Source organism: Choristoneura fumiferana, chromosome 10 (genome assembly GCF_025370935.1).
Source record: "Choristoneura fumiferana chromosome 10, NRCan_CFum_1, whole genome shotgun sequence".
Lineage (NCBI taxonomy): Eukaryota > Metazoa > Arthropoda > Insecta > Lepidoptera > Tortricidae > Choristoneura > Choristoneura fumiferana.
Window position 1 is genome coordinate 8,176,754 of NC_133481.1, and position 14,268 is coordinate 8,191,021.

At 37.6% G+C, this 14,268-nt stretch overlaps 1 protein-coding gene across 1 annotated transcript in view; it reads left to right on the forward strand.

Annotated features, from left to right (window-relative positions):
• Window positions 1–2,158: 2,158 nt before the first annotated feature.
• beat-IIIc (beaten path IIIc) overlaps window positions 2,159–14,268 on the forward strand; it is a 99,278-nt gene continuing 87,168 nt past the window's right edge. Inside the window, exon 1 of the mRNA XM_074093373.1 lies at window positions 2,159–2,355. The gene's annotated coding sequence lies outside the window, so the exon portion shown is untranslated. The remainder of the gene's footprint in view (window positions 2,356–14,268) is intronic.

Below are 14,268 nucleotides of genomic sequence, written 5' to 3' on the forward strand. Positions count from 1 at the left end.
GGTAAGCTTCTTAGGTCTTTGTGACGTGCGTTCACCAGCGTTCAGCTTACATGACTTTAGTTCCTTTTGGCACGGTTACCAAAAAGATATTTACTAGGACGAGTAAGTAATAGCGTAGAAAACTGATCACATTATTAACATATTGTAAATATGTAGGTACTTAGAAATTTAAATTTTCGCGGCCGGGGGCGTCGCGGATGGGGTGCAGAGCAAACTCTTGTCGGTATTATACAGCTATAAATTCAACTTTTGTGATTATTTCGTGAGGATAATTTTGTTATATTTGGTGGCAGGTATATAAGATTTCTTTCGGGGTAAGTATGTCTGTTCTAAGAATCAGAATATCAACTCATAATGTGCTTGGATGAAGAATTGGTTAAAAATAAATGGTAATTATTAGAGGAGTAAAGGAGGACTATTGTTAAGGTCCACTTAAATACACTGTTACACTGCATTTTGCATCGCGAAACTAACACATGTGAGTACTCTGTTAATAGTGCCCGGCCGCTAAGAAGTCAATCCTGACTCATTGCACAACTATGAAGTTCCTGATTATTGTTAGTGTCAACCACTGCAAAAAAAATGCTATACTTACTACGCAACAAGTAAGCAAATGCATTTTAGTCTATGATTCATATTATTACTATTCAGAAATTTGATAGTTTTGCAATGTGTTAAAATTTACTTCATAACTGCCGTTGACTTTAAGTAGTGTATTTTACGCGCTGACACGCCTTCACACGAAGAGTGCAAATTGACACGGAACATAATATAAATAACTTAAAATATCGTCCCCCTAAAGTATTATGACACAAATTGCCGATTCAATTATAATAATGGGCTCAATAGTTCCGCACTGTGCCTGCGGTGCGGTGTTATCTCACCGTAGGTCGTTCGTCCATTTAGCTTGCGTTGCGACGTTCTGCATATAAATAAGCTCTCAATTACGCTTCTGCCCTTTGGAAATCTACTACAAATGTGCTGGATAAATAATCTTATATCAAACTAAGTTTGAAAACATTAGAAATACCTGATACGAAGCGGACATTATTCAAGGGGATCAATGGAGTTTTGGTTTTGCCTTCGTTCAAACTGCACAAGGTAGATATTCTCATCTACCTTGTAGTTCTCATTAGTTTTAATCGTAGGTATATTATGTAATGCACGAAACACATCTAACTATTGTTTTGTTACTAAGATTACGCAAACAGGAACAAACAACCTCTATTTAGAAAGGATATTTGTTATCTTTTTGTCAATAATCGTTAATAGTAGTTTGTACACGGCTTTGCAAGCGTTTGAAGGATTACGTGATGTGCATGGTGGCCCGTGCACAAAGCTCGGGGGAGCTAACATGTATGGATGGCAATTGTGTAACGTCAACATTTTTTTTTCAGAGACTGCACTGTTTTAATAACAGAGCCTCACGGTAAAATGGCTATGTCAGCCCGTACAACGTTGGAGAACTGCAATTTTCAATCCACGTTTAATCAGACCATGTAAGTAGTTATAGTATCCAATCCATGCAGTTGATATTGCTGGAACAGAGATAGCTATGCGTATCATGGGACTTTTTGTCTTACGACTAGTTATGTCCGTAACCCGACTTTTCAAAATAAAATAATAAGCTATTGAGTTTTTTTAAGCAACTTACTAATCCTTGCTAATATTATACATGTGAAAGTAACTCTGTCTGTCTGTATGTTATGTTACCTTTTCACGCTTCAACCACTGAACCGATTTAGACTAAATTAGGTGTTATGGAGATACCTAGTTGGCGTCCCGAGGAAGGACATTAGGCTACCTGCTTTTTATCCAGTAAGAGAAGTTTCAGAGATCTGTAATGTTTATATACGTATATAAAAATAATAAATAAATTGAAAAATATGTCTTGAAACAAAAAAAAAAACAGCGTCATATTTACATTTTAAAAGAAAAGTCCTTGTAAAACCGTAGTTTTCAAAAAATGCCTGTTGTGGTCCGATATATTTAATCGAGCACGATAACACGTCCCGATAGCAGCGGACTTTTTGTGAGCATAAGTTTTTATTAGCGTCTAAAGTTCCGTCCGTAGTCGAAGGGTAGAAGGCAACAGGAGGGAGGGCCGGTGGGCGTGCGCCACGGCCGCGGTCGCGGTCGCAGCGCCAGTCGGCGCCTGCCAGCCTGCCAACGAGCCGCCGGCCGCGTCACGACCCATGCGTCCACCACTCGCGTAACTTTCACGAACTTTTTCAGTAGAAAAAGTGCGCAGTGCTTTGAATGAAATTGGATGCAAATTAGTTGCCAGTGCTGGTGTGAGTTTTCTGTCGGAAACGCAGTTTATTTGGAATGATGGAGCATAATTTGCCCTAATGGGTAAGTTTTACAGAATTTGTTTTGACGCGCCAGTTTTTAGCGGAAACGTAATTTGTATTGTAAATTATGTAAACACTTTTTTAATTTGTTTTTAGAGTAGATAATTGTTATTTTATTTATTTTCAGTACGTATTTAGAATTCCCGTCACATCGTTTAGTCCAACTTTCACGTTTCGGTGGGGTTTATTTACCTATCCTTTACGAGTTAAATATAATAATATTGAATTCCTAGGCAGGTGAGAAAATATGAGTTGATTTGGTTTAGATGTAGTTAGCACTGGTAGACCGTGGGTGTCCATGTTGACATTGCTGATTGGAGCACCGCCGCCCCGTGCGGCGCGGGCTTAAAGGAATTTGCCTGTTGCCGGTAAACTACCGGCATGCGTTTTGCAGGATGTTCACCCGGCGACGCCAGAGATATCAGTATTTTTAATTTAGATGATTATATTATAGCATCATACGTACTAGGTCCTTACTGACAATAGATACCTTTAATGTTTCACTAGGTACCTACCTCTAGCTCCAAAAATTGCGTGCTGTGCTAAAATAAATATTTTTGATTTGTGTATGGAAAAGGCAAATGTCAGTTACGATAATGACAAACGAATATAAAGTTTATTCAGCGTAATAAAATAACAAACGTTTTGAGGTCTCTTTAAAAGCCGTATTAAAATAATTGTCGATTTCTCTAATTTGCGTGATTTTACAATTAAAAACTATATTATTATGAGTTTTAATGCATTCTTAATAATATAAATACTACAACGAGATCTACTTTGACCTTTACGTACTTGATAATAACGTAAAGTAGGTAGGGTGAGTAGCATGATTCACAAACTTTAAAGGTTTTAATTTAAGTAAATTGGAAAACCGCGTAATTTCTAATAATCCGGCTTATTTTGTTTCAGAGATAAATTATTGGTACATACTGTCTAATAGGCTTAGACTATTTTTTTATTATTTTTATTATTGTAAGTACTTACCATTTTGTAGGCATAGTTTACATATACGAGTATATCCGTGCAAAATTACAGCTTTCTAGCTTTGATAGTCCCTGAGCAAAGCCGCGGACGGACGGACAGACAGACAGACAGACATGGCGAAACTATAAGGGTTCCGTTTTTGCCATTTTGGCTCGGAAACCCTAAAAACGCATATAGCAGAAAATTATGCGTTCTTAACTCTTAGTAAAGATGAGATAAGAAGTAAAATGCATACTGTTTCTGACTGTTGTGTGTTTGTAAGGCCATTCTGCTAAGGAAATGTCATGTTTTTGGACATGAGCTAAATTTTCTTGCGAAATTTTTTAAATTTTTTAATAAGATTTTTCAAAAATATGTCCACATGTTAGATTGATGTTTAATATATGGATAAGTGTAAAAAAACGAAATTTAATTTTCACCTCACTAGCTCGAAAAAGCTTTCTTTATCCTTCGAAATCTGAAACGTTATCGTGAACGGGTGCCCTCTTGAAAATACATATGGACCGCTTACTTTCACAACCTTGTATCTGGCCACAAAAAATTCGAGTAATACAAGGTTGAGGAAGTAAGCGTTGAATATAGAAGTGTTCACAAAGAAAGTTCGTCATACATTGTTAACGTAATATTTAAATCTGTTATTTCATTCTTATTACTAAACATTTATGTAGTAATAATAAAGCTCATTTCAGTTTTCTGAAATTATTCAAATGCGTCTATAATTACAAAAAAAAATACGTTACAGAACAAACAAGAAGAAAATAGATATCAAATGATGAAAAGACATTCGGAAACGCAACCGCAAAAAAGCACAATGACACGTTCTGAAACGTGGTTTGTCATAAATTATTTCATTAATATAAATGCGTTACTGTTTTCATTCTTGTTATTATTGTTGTTATTTATTAATACAAAAAAAAGAAAACATTTACTTACATTTTGTTCTATTACATAAGTTCTTTCGTCTTTATTCACAAAAATAACCTCAAATAAATATCTATAGATATGTGGTCAAATTCAGAACGCACCTACTGGAGGGAAAAAGTTCACAATGTCAATATTACCAATTCTAGTAATAATTATTTTAACTTTGAGTAGGTTTAGCTACTTGCATAATGAAATGTAAATAGTACTTGGCTAACTCACTTATCAACGTCCAACCCAAACCCTGGATCTAGAAAGCTGAACTTTTACTTGGACTTCGAAATTCCCTCTTTTTATAGAGACAAGAACGTGAATATATTTTGACATATTTCCATGGACGAGAATTCTGAGATTTAGAAAAAGCCACTGGCATAAGCTAGCTAGCATAACCTGAAACTGATTTATAAGAGTGTTCAATTTATTTTCTTTCATCTACCTACTATTTTTCTCGCTGTCGTGAGGTGAAAAATTGTGTGTTCCACTTTGCTGTAAAGTTGTTTAGCATCTCGTGCCTTTGAAACCCTCGACTACGCTCAGGATTCTTCTTTTGAACCACGAGCGAAGCGAATCGAAGCGAAGAATCCTCGCTTCGCTCGTGGTTCAATCCTAGAATCCTTCGCTTGCTCAGGTTTCAATATAAGCACTCGTGCCAAACAGTCACTTTCCAGCCTTGCATAACAAATAACTATTTTTGGACTGTCGTCCTTTTTAATTAGGACGGCAGTTTTAGTTTTTTTCGTTTCCTGTAAAATCATATCTAGTGTGTAGTTATGTTGTTTTTGTAAACATCCCATCAATTGTAATCAAATCGGATTCTAAGCGTTGGAACTAGCAACCCTTATCGTTGATGTTAGGATCACTTCGCCTAGTTCGCCTAGGGTATCTACCCATCTAGAACGAAAATTACACATTTTCGTAACAATTATTAATCTGTGTACACCTAAAAACTTGAAAATGCTATAACATACTATTAGTCATATGGCATATGGAACCCTATTTCCGTCTCTTACTTAACCGTTCACACGTGTCGTTACCGTTACGTTACGTTGTCACACTTGTTTTACAGCCAAACGGTTAAAGCTAAATACAGTCATCAAATTTTCATAAGCATTTCTTTTCAATTTTCATTATTCATTTCTGTATAAGCATGCTATAAGAATAATTAAGGACCCTATAAACAGCTCAAATCTATCGAGGATTTTTTTACTAATCGCCTTTTTTGCCTCCCAATTTCTTAGTATATAGGCAGGATGAACAAATAGCATATTATACTGAAAAAAATAATAATTGCCAAATTGCCAATTTTTAGCTCTCTATCTATTAAGGTTATTGAGATACATCCCAGTGAACTAATAATGGACGAAAAGTGTAGCAACAGTAATAGGAGTCAGTTTGTTACCCTTCGGATAGGATAGGTAGGTACCCTAAAAATTACTTTTTCTCAAAATTGGTATGAAATGTTGCCATTACTTCATCAAAAGCGTCGTAGAAAGTAACGCATCCTGGAGACTAGGCTATTGTCCAGGAAGTAATCTCGAACTGTCCAGGAAGTGTGTATTAAATTTACTTCCTGGACAGTAACGGGTTCCTTTAAAAATTTGGAACCCGTCACAAACAGCGTGCGGGCCGAGCGGCAGTGTTGGGTGTAGTTAACTAGTATTTTAAAATGGGTCTATGTCATCATTATCATCATCATCATCACCATCATCAACGTCCATCATCATCACAATCTCTAACAATCATCATCATCATCATCATCGTCAGCATCATCATCAAAATCATCATTACCAACCATCATCATCATCATAATCATCACCATCAACGACCATCATCATCAAAATCATCATTACCAACCATCATCATCATAATCATCACCATCAACGACCATCATCTTCACCATCTCTAACAATCATCAGCATCATCATCAAAATCATCATTACCAACCATCATCATCATCATAACCATCAACGACCATCATAATCATCTCCACTGACAATCATCATCATCACCATCACCATCATCCTCACCATAATCATCATCACATCACAATCACCGTCATTTCACTATCACCATTATCATCATTTTTGAGAAAAGCACTATACAAGCTTCGACCAGTAACTATCATCCTAGCCACGTATCATTGATGGGCTCACCTGGCGGTTCGGCCATCAAACTTCTACTCGTCCAGGATGGCTTACTTACTGCAGGTCTCTGCAGTAATGTACTATTACATTCACAGCAAAAACTTATGCTCTCATGCCATTGCCAGTAAAAATTGACGCTGCGTTTACAACTACGAGTATTTATTGGAAAAAGTCTACTAATTAGGATTTACTGCGCATTAGGTAGCCATAACCGTGCCTGCATGAACTGAGCGGCGTGCTTCTCAAGCGGTCAATTGATTAAACGAAGCAATTAACCAATCAGCTTTCAGTGAGCGATTGTCGCAAATGAGTGCGGGTTCGGCGTCTGCGCAGCCGAGCTCGTTAGCTTTGTACCTCTCAGTCACAGTAACCTAATACTGGGTAGATGCCGCAATCGAATGCGTCGTATTTGAATCAACGTTTAATTAACTAAATTTGCTAAAAGACAGCGAGGTTTGATCTATTAGGTTCTTCCAGGTGTAACTGCGTCTTCTTCTGTTCCTTTTCACCCTGGAATACCCTGGTTAATACGGGATCAATCCTAACGCTTTGATGTGATGACGCATGGTCGGACACTCTAAGAGTCAAAAGCTCAGACTACAACTCGATATAACATGTTCTCCCAGAGGTAAAACTAAACTACATACATAGATCGATTTTTGCATTCATAGAGCAATTTTTCACATATTTATCTAGGGTAAATGTAACCATAAAACAATAATTCCAAGATGCGTCTATTATAAAACACTTAATTTTAGCACTACACATCTGACTTAATAAAATTAGGAAAACTGAATCGTTAAGAAATCCTTAAAATTGACACAACTTAAAACCAGCTGACAAAATTTCACAAGAATATTTTAGAAATGCAACCTTTTGAGGATAAAAGACAGCCGGACATGCAAAAGCTGAAACGGAGACTTTCGCTCAATGAATCAATGTTCAATGGTCCATGAATGGTTAATTTAAGAGTACCTACGAGTATTGGTGACTCACAACATACTCGTAACTACACGGTATGAAATATCCAAAAAAAAAAGCAAAAACTGTTATGTAATTCGCTTCATAGTAATACCCGTTTCAATATTTATTTATTTCAGCTAGAATATCAAGGCGTCCGTCACAGTATTTCTGCTGCGTTTTACGTGCTATTTATTAACATTTGCACATGAACGATTTTGTCTTTGAGCGTATATTGAGCAAACCTGGTTTGCATTGCAGCGTATTTGTATCATCACGTAATGAATGCCTATTTGCGAACTGACTGCAGTATGGCTATCTAATAAACAAGACTGTTAACTTTATAGAGGCATGAAAACGTCTCGACAGGAACAGTTGCGAATTACGTTCGTTTTCTAAAATTAAAGTGCGTTTATTGGGGGAAATGTTCGCAAAACAGTTACTAACGACTGCGACATCCGGGGAGATGGGCGATCAAAGTACATACCTAATCGGGAGTGAGTGCGTACGTTTTATGTATCGCGGGCATATACTGCGCGCGGCTTATTGTCTGGGGAAGACCGCAAATTGTAAATGTGAACCAACTACCCATATCTTTAGATGACACGGAATAATTGTACATAAGAAGACTTTAATTTGTCATAGGTAACTAAATTATATTAATTACCCGTAATTTTGTTTGAAAGAGGTGGGGTCTACCTTTTTTTTTGGCTTTACATGATTCAATACTGGTGCGATATAAAAAGGCACAGTTGGTACATACATAAGAATATATTGTTAGGTTAAGCGTGAATTGCATTGTTGCTACAATGGCAACCCATGTGAAATCAGCCGTCGAATTTTCGGTTAAGTTTTCTGCAAGTCTAAAGTCGAGTTTAGACTTGCAAGAAAAATCGTGCAAGTTGCATTACTTTGCGAGGCCGTAAAGCCAACGAGTTTGTAGTAGTCAATCGAGCGCCGCAATGTAATGCAACTTGCACGGTTTTTCTTGCAAGTCTAAACTCGGCTTAAAATTTACTATACACCTGGCGGATTTGGAATGAGTGATTAGCTGGGTCCCACAGACCGATACCGGGTCCTCATTGAGCATATGGCTTTGCGAAGTAAGCGCAAGAGGCATAATTTTGTTCGGCATAGGACCAAAATCGCACCGAAAATAGCGAGGTAGTCCGCTCAGCGGGGAACCGGCTATTTATCTACATCACACTAGCGCATGTCGCACAGTCATCCCTGATGACTGGACCGTAGGCATGTGGATAACATTTACCCAACAATACGCTAAGAATCGGACATGACATTGTTACCATATGGCCGGCCGGCTGGTGGCAGCCCCCCGCCCGCGGCCACATGTCCGCAGCCCATTAAACTGAACACCCTAACAAAAATTAATTACTTCACCAAATACTCCATGCTCCGAACTCGTTCAATTTATGTTTAAGCTTCTTAACATTGGTCATGTATTGTGATGAAATTAAAAGTCATGGGGTCGCATGGTATTCCCATGGACTTTAACGGAAAAAAATATGCGTTTTAGGATGCAAGAAGTCGTAACATTTAACTTATTTCCTTTATTATTAACCTTGCATTGCATTATAAAGTTAAATCAACTAAGAGAGATATTGATCATTTTGATCCTTCAAATAGTTTCGAGGAATTTAATGCGACTAGTTTACGTTATAGGAGACTTTGAAAAGTATTTATCTTGTACACAATTACAATTTTGTTCAGCATAATAAAGATGGTACGTAACCTTAGACTTTTGAATAAATATTTCCCAACGCCAATTACCCCGAGCTATAAACTTCAACCTTTTAAAAATTCTGGGAGATAAGTTACAATGTCCAACAATTAAAGAGGATGATTGGTTACAAAAAGGATATTGAATTTGAGCATTGAAATGTATAAATTGATCTTTAATTTGCGATCGTTTGCTTCGATGCTAATGGGCTGACCTTTTTTGTCTCGCTCATATACAAATATACCTACTCGTGTTTTTTTTTCTTTTCGACTGGATGGCAAACGAGCAAGTGGATCTCCTGATGGTACGAGATCACCACCGCCCATAGACACCTGCAGCACCAGGGGGATTGCAGATGCGTTGCCAACCTAGAGGCCTAAAATGGGATACCTCAAGTGCCAGTAATTTCACCGGCTATCTTACTCTCCACGCCGAAACACAACACTGCAAGCACTGCTGCTTCACGGAAGGATTAGCTAGCAAGATGGTGGTAGCAATCCGGGCGGAACTTGCACAAGGTTCTATCACCTGCCAGTTAGTTGAAAATTTAGAAGTCGCTTGACCGGAATGGTATTTATTCTCATTACACCCTTAGCTTGTCAATTTCTTGGCTTTAAGGCCAGGAAAAGAACCCACAATAATTTAGATAAATCAAATTGACTCAACACAATTTACCAGTGCCCTTAGTGTAAGTTTTCGGTTACAAAATACGTCTCGATCGCGTTCGCGTAAAATCTCAATTTGAATGGAAACAGGGGTACAGGATGTATGTACATAGTTTCCATCGTTGGAGATGCGACTGAATTGATTATCCGACAGTAGGAACGCGTTATCTCATTCAGTACCCAGCAGCCCAGCCGCATTCTCGCAAAACGCAATTTAGACAAAGGAATATTGATGTATTTTGTTCATTACGTTCCTTAGTCGGTGAACTGAAGGATATTAAATAGGTCAGTTTTTGAGTGGAAACATTTATTATGCTGAGTCGCGAGAACACATTTGCTTTAAAGTAAATTGTATAGGTACATTATATCACCTTATTAGATGTAAATTTTGCAAACCAGCAAACGCTGCACCAGCTTGACAAACAATGTGAATAAAAAGGGAATAAATGAAATATCTCTAATTCCACCAAAACGGCGAGATATTAAATTTGTCACATGTTTCGCCTGACGTCCCGGGCACGCCTCATTAAAATGAGAAACACGTGCCGATTTGTGCTGATGCGCATTAACAGGAACAAACTTGACGATACCTAACTAAGCGTTTACATGTAAGTATTTGTGCATTAAAAATTTCATGACATTGACGTTAAATTTGCAACCACTCACATGCTTTGAATTTTGAGTTGAACTCTATTCATTAACAAAATAAGAGCGTTGACAGGCAACTAGAGTTGACAAAAGCATGTGAGTGGTTGGTTAAGGGGCTGGTTATTTGCATCCTTACTAATTAGCGTAAATCTATATATATAAAATTCTAAACTGACTGACTGACTGACTGTTGATATATCAACGCACAGCCCAAAGCACTGGACCTGGAAGACTTGAAATTTTGCACATAGATACCTTATACAATGTAGGCACACACTAAGGAAGGATTTTTGGAAATTCCCACGGGAACGGGAAAAAACGGGATTTATATATTCGATTCCGAGTGACCCTATCTCAGTAACTCTAATAACTAGGCTCTTTAAATTTGGCATAGAAGTAGGTGATTATAATATGTAGTAAAAAACGGTTTTTAGGATTTTTGGAAATTCCCACTGGATAAGGAAAAAACGGGATTTACATATTCAGTTCAACGGAATCCTATGAACTATAATTACTAGACTTTTTATTCGTTTTACTGGACGCAGAAAGCTGAAAATCGGCATGTAGATTGCTTGGGAAGTGTAGAAGAGTATTGAGAAAAGACTATCCAAAATTCTTACGGGAACGGGAAAAACGGGTTTTTTCATTTTACTGGTCGTAGAAAGCTGAAATTTGGCAAGTGGGTTCCTTGGGGAGGTATAACTCCTTAACGGTTAGGACACATTAATTACCTACTCCAAACCATTCAACTCATTACGTAACAAAATGTATCCAGACCTATAAAACAGTATATATACCGTGCTACGAAATACCGTGACTGGCTGACTGACTGACAGACAACGCGTAGCTTAAACTAAAGATTTTACAGACCTGAATTTGGCACACATGTGTACGAGGATAAAGGACCATAGAAGTGCACTAAGTAAGGATTTTTTGTCTTTTTAAACTTTGTCTGTTACTTTGTTTATTGGGGTAATCTCTGAAACAACTGAGCTGTGAAACACTGACCTAAAGATGTGAAACAGGACTTCAAAGTTGATTTTGAAATTTGAAAATTTGCAAATATAACCCTCCGAAATACAACTAATACACGAAAATAAAGATCGTGGAAAGTAAATTTGTGTTACACCAAATTTAACGCGAGCAAAGCCGCGGGCAAAAGCTAGTTTGTACTAAAATCTAAAACCATCTCTCTCAGTGAAACTTCGCTATCGTTTCTACCACGAAAATATTTGTATTTTATGTAAACAGGGAGAACAAAACACCATTCTCTACGTCTATTATATGACGGGAACTTTAACCAGGATTATATTATAACCGGTGAATGGCAGCAGGTTTCAGTTTAAAATCGAAATACGGTAACATAATTGTGCGTACCGTGTGGCAAGCTCGACAGCTTATTAATAAAGTTTGAGTTTATGTCTTACGGTTGTCTATATTATATTGCTGGACTCTTGTGCTATTCCCTTTTAACAATTTTGATTCGGCCCAAATTTACAACTATAACATCTGGTCAGTTGTTCTTGGAAGTTTCTAAAGCGATCAGAGTTGAAGAGGCGGGCACTGCCTTGGGTGCGGGTGTTTCACTGTTTCTGGTACATTCAAGTGAGCTCCCAACTCTAACCGTTAGTAGGTAGAGATTGTAGGTATAGTTAATTCGGACACACCAACTTGGCCCATAAATTTCAAAGTAGGGACTATACAAAGATGCGGATAGTTGAGGTAGTGGCATCCCTTTTGTGGGAATTAAAGCCTTTTCCGCTTGATAGCACACTTTGTGAAGTAACGTGCAACACATTTAGATTGCTTAAGACAATGATGACTGAGCTCGCGTAGATAACTTTGCTAAACAATAATGTAAGACAGGGTTGAAGTATTTAATTATTTATACCAAAAGTTTAGGCATTAAATGTAATTAAAAATATATTCATTAAAATTGGAACTCTACGCCGTTTTAGCTGGGCGGGCGCCGCGAGCGGCCGGCGGCGAGCTTGATGCGGCGTCGCAGCGCCCGACTGTTTGCCTTGTATCCCGACTGAGGGAACGAACAAAAATAACATAACGAGTCGAGCTTGTAATAACATTTGTCCTAATATATTACTATTGTGACGTCTCGCAGCGTGCGGGATTTATGAACTACCGTGCGAACCGTCACCTTATTATTTATTTATATTAATGCCGCCTGTCTACACCTAAATTATTTTTCATTAGTCGCCACCGAGAGATTTCTTTCCTCCGCCAGTTAATACCACGAATGAGCAAAATTCGTCTTAAATCTTTCGCCCGTTCCCTTCATTAAGTTATTACTTTTCATGTTTCATTGTTTCGGTTCACTTGTCACAAATGTTTTTGTTTTTGTTTCAATGACAAATGCGTTCCATGCGAATACTTTTTTCGTTTCCCATATTTTCTTATTTTTGTGACGTATGACATTACATCCTTCTGCGTCGGTGCCTTATTGCCGAGTGCCGTGACGTCACAGTCGCGAATCACAACAATCTCTGAAGACACGCAACTTTGAGTGATGTTCGCCTTTACCGGAATACTCGTGGTTTGGAAAATATCCGCCGCAAACTCGCTGTTACAGTTGCAGGTCAATGCCATTGTAGACATCAATTCTTATTAGTTTTTATCATCAAAACGGTCGCTATTATTAAAAGGAATAGGGTATTGTTTACATTGGTAATGTTCTGTAAGCTAGTGGCTGTGATATTGAGTAAATACTCGTAAGCTGCTAGCTGGACCAACACTGAAAAAGTACTTACGATAGCTCAGTTCATTTTATAAATGAGAATATATAACAACAATGTAAGTAAGGTAAGGTGGAGCAAGACTAGTCAAAGCGAATGCATGACTGAATAAACCTTATCAAATTTAAAATAAACACAAGATAGTGAGTTTATGGACACTGAAGACTATGATCACAAAAACTAACTCTTGAATACCCATGTTACGAATTAACATCATCATTTTTTTTGCCGGCACTGCATCGGGATTAGCGCATTCCGAATCTCGCGCGCGGTGAATTATAAAATTAGGTTTATTGCGCTTATTAATGTTTATTACCCGTAATGTTCGCGTTTCGCAGAACATGTAATCAGTTTTATGGTTACCCTTTTGTAATTGTAGAGCTTATATTAGCTGGATCCATATTAGAACGGAAGCGCGGATTTATTTGTTCTATCAGCCCTATGTCTACTTCCTCTGCACTATGTTTATTTAATACATTATACAATTATCGTAATGTAGTAACCGAGGTCAAATTATGTACCTATAGGTAGGTAGGTACGTCTAATTCTTATATGAGTTATTGCCCAAAAGCTATTCAATTTTATCGGAAGGTCGGGTTACTCAAGAAAATGTTTAAACTTATTATCGCTAAAAGAAGTTTTTTTTTTCCGATGGACTTAGAGCAAAGCATATCTTATTTTATATCTGTGAAAGAAATACTTATTAAGCGCTGCGGCTTGGTCCGGCATCATGCTGTGTGTCTCTTATTTGCATCTTTTGGTAGATACCTCGTAGGTACTATAACTTTTTATTTTCTTTTTAATATGCACCTTTGATTAATTTTAAGTTATCCTCTTCGTTTTATTTTTACTAGCCATTACCCGTGGCTTCTCATGCGTAAACCATCAAAGCCTATGCACACCGTTTTTTAACCCCCGACGCAAAAAAGGGGTGTTATAAGTTTGACCGCTATGTGTGTCTGTCTGTGGCATCGTAGCTCTTAAACCAGTGGACCGATATGAATGCGGTTTTTTTTATTTGAAAGCAGGTTTTTTAGCAATGGTTCTTAGACATGTTTTATCAAAATCGGTTCAGCCGTTTTAAGATCATCAGCTCTTTTGTTC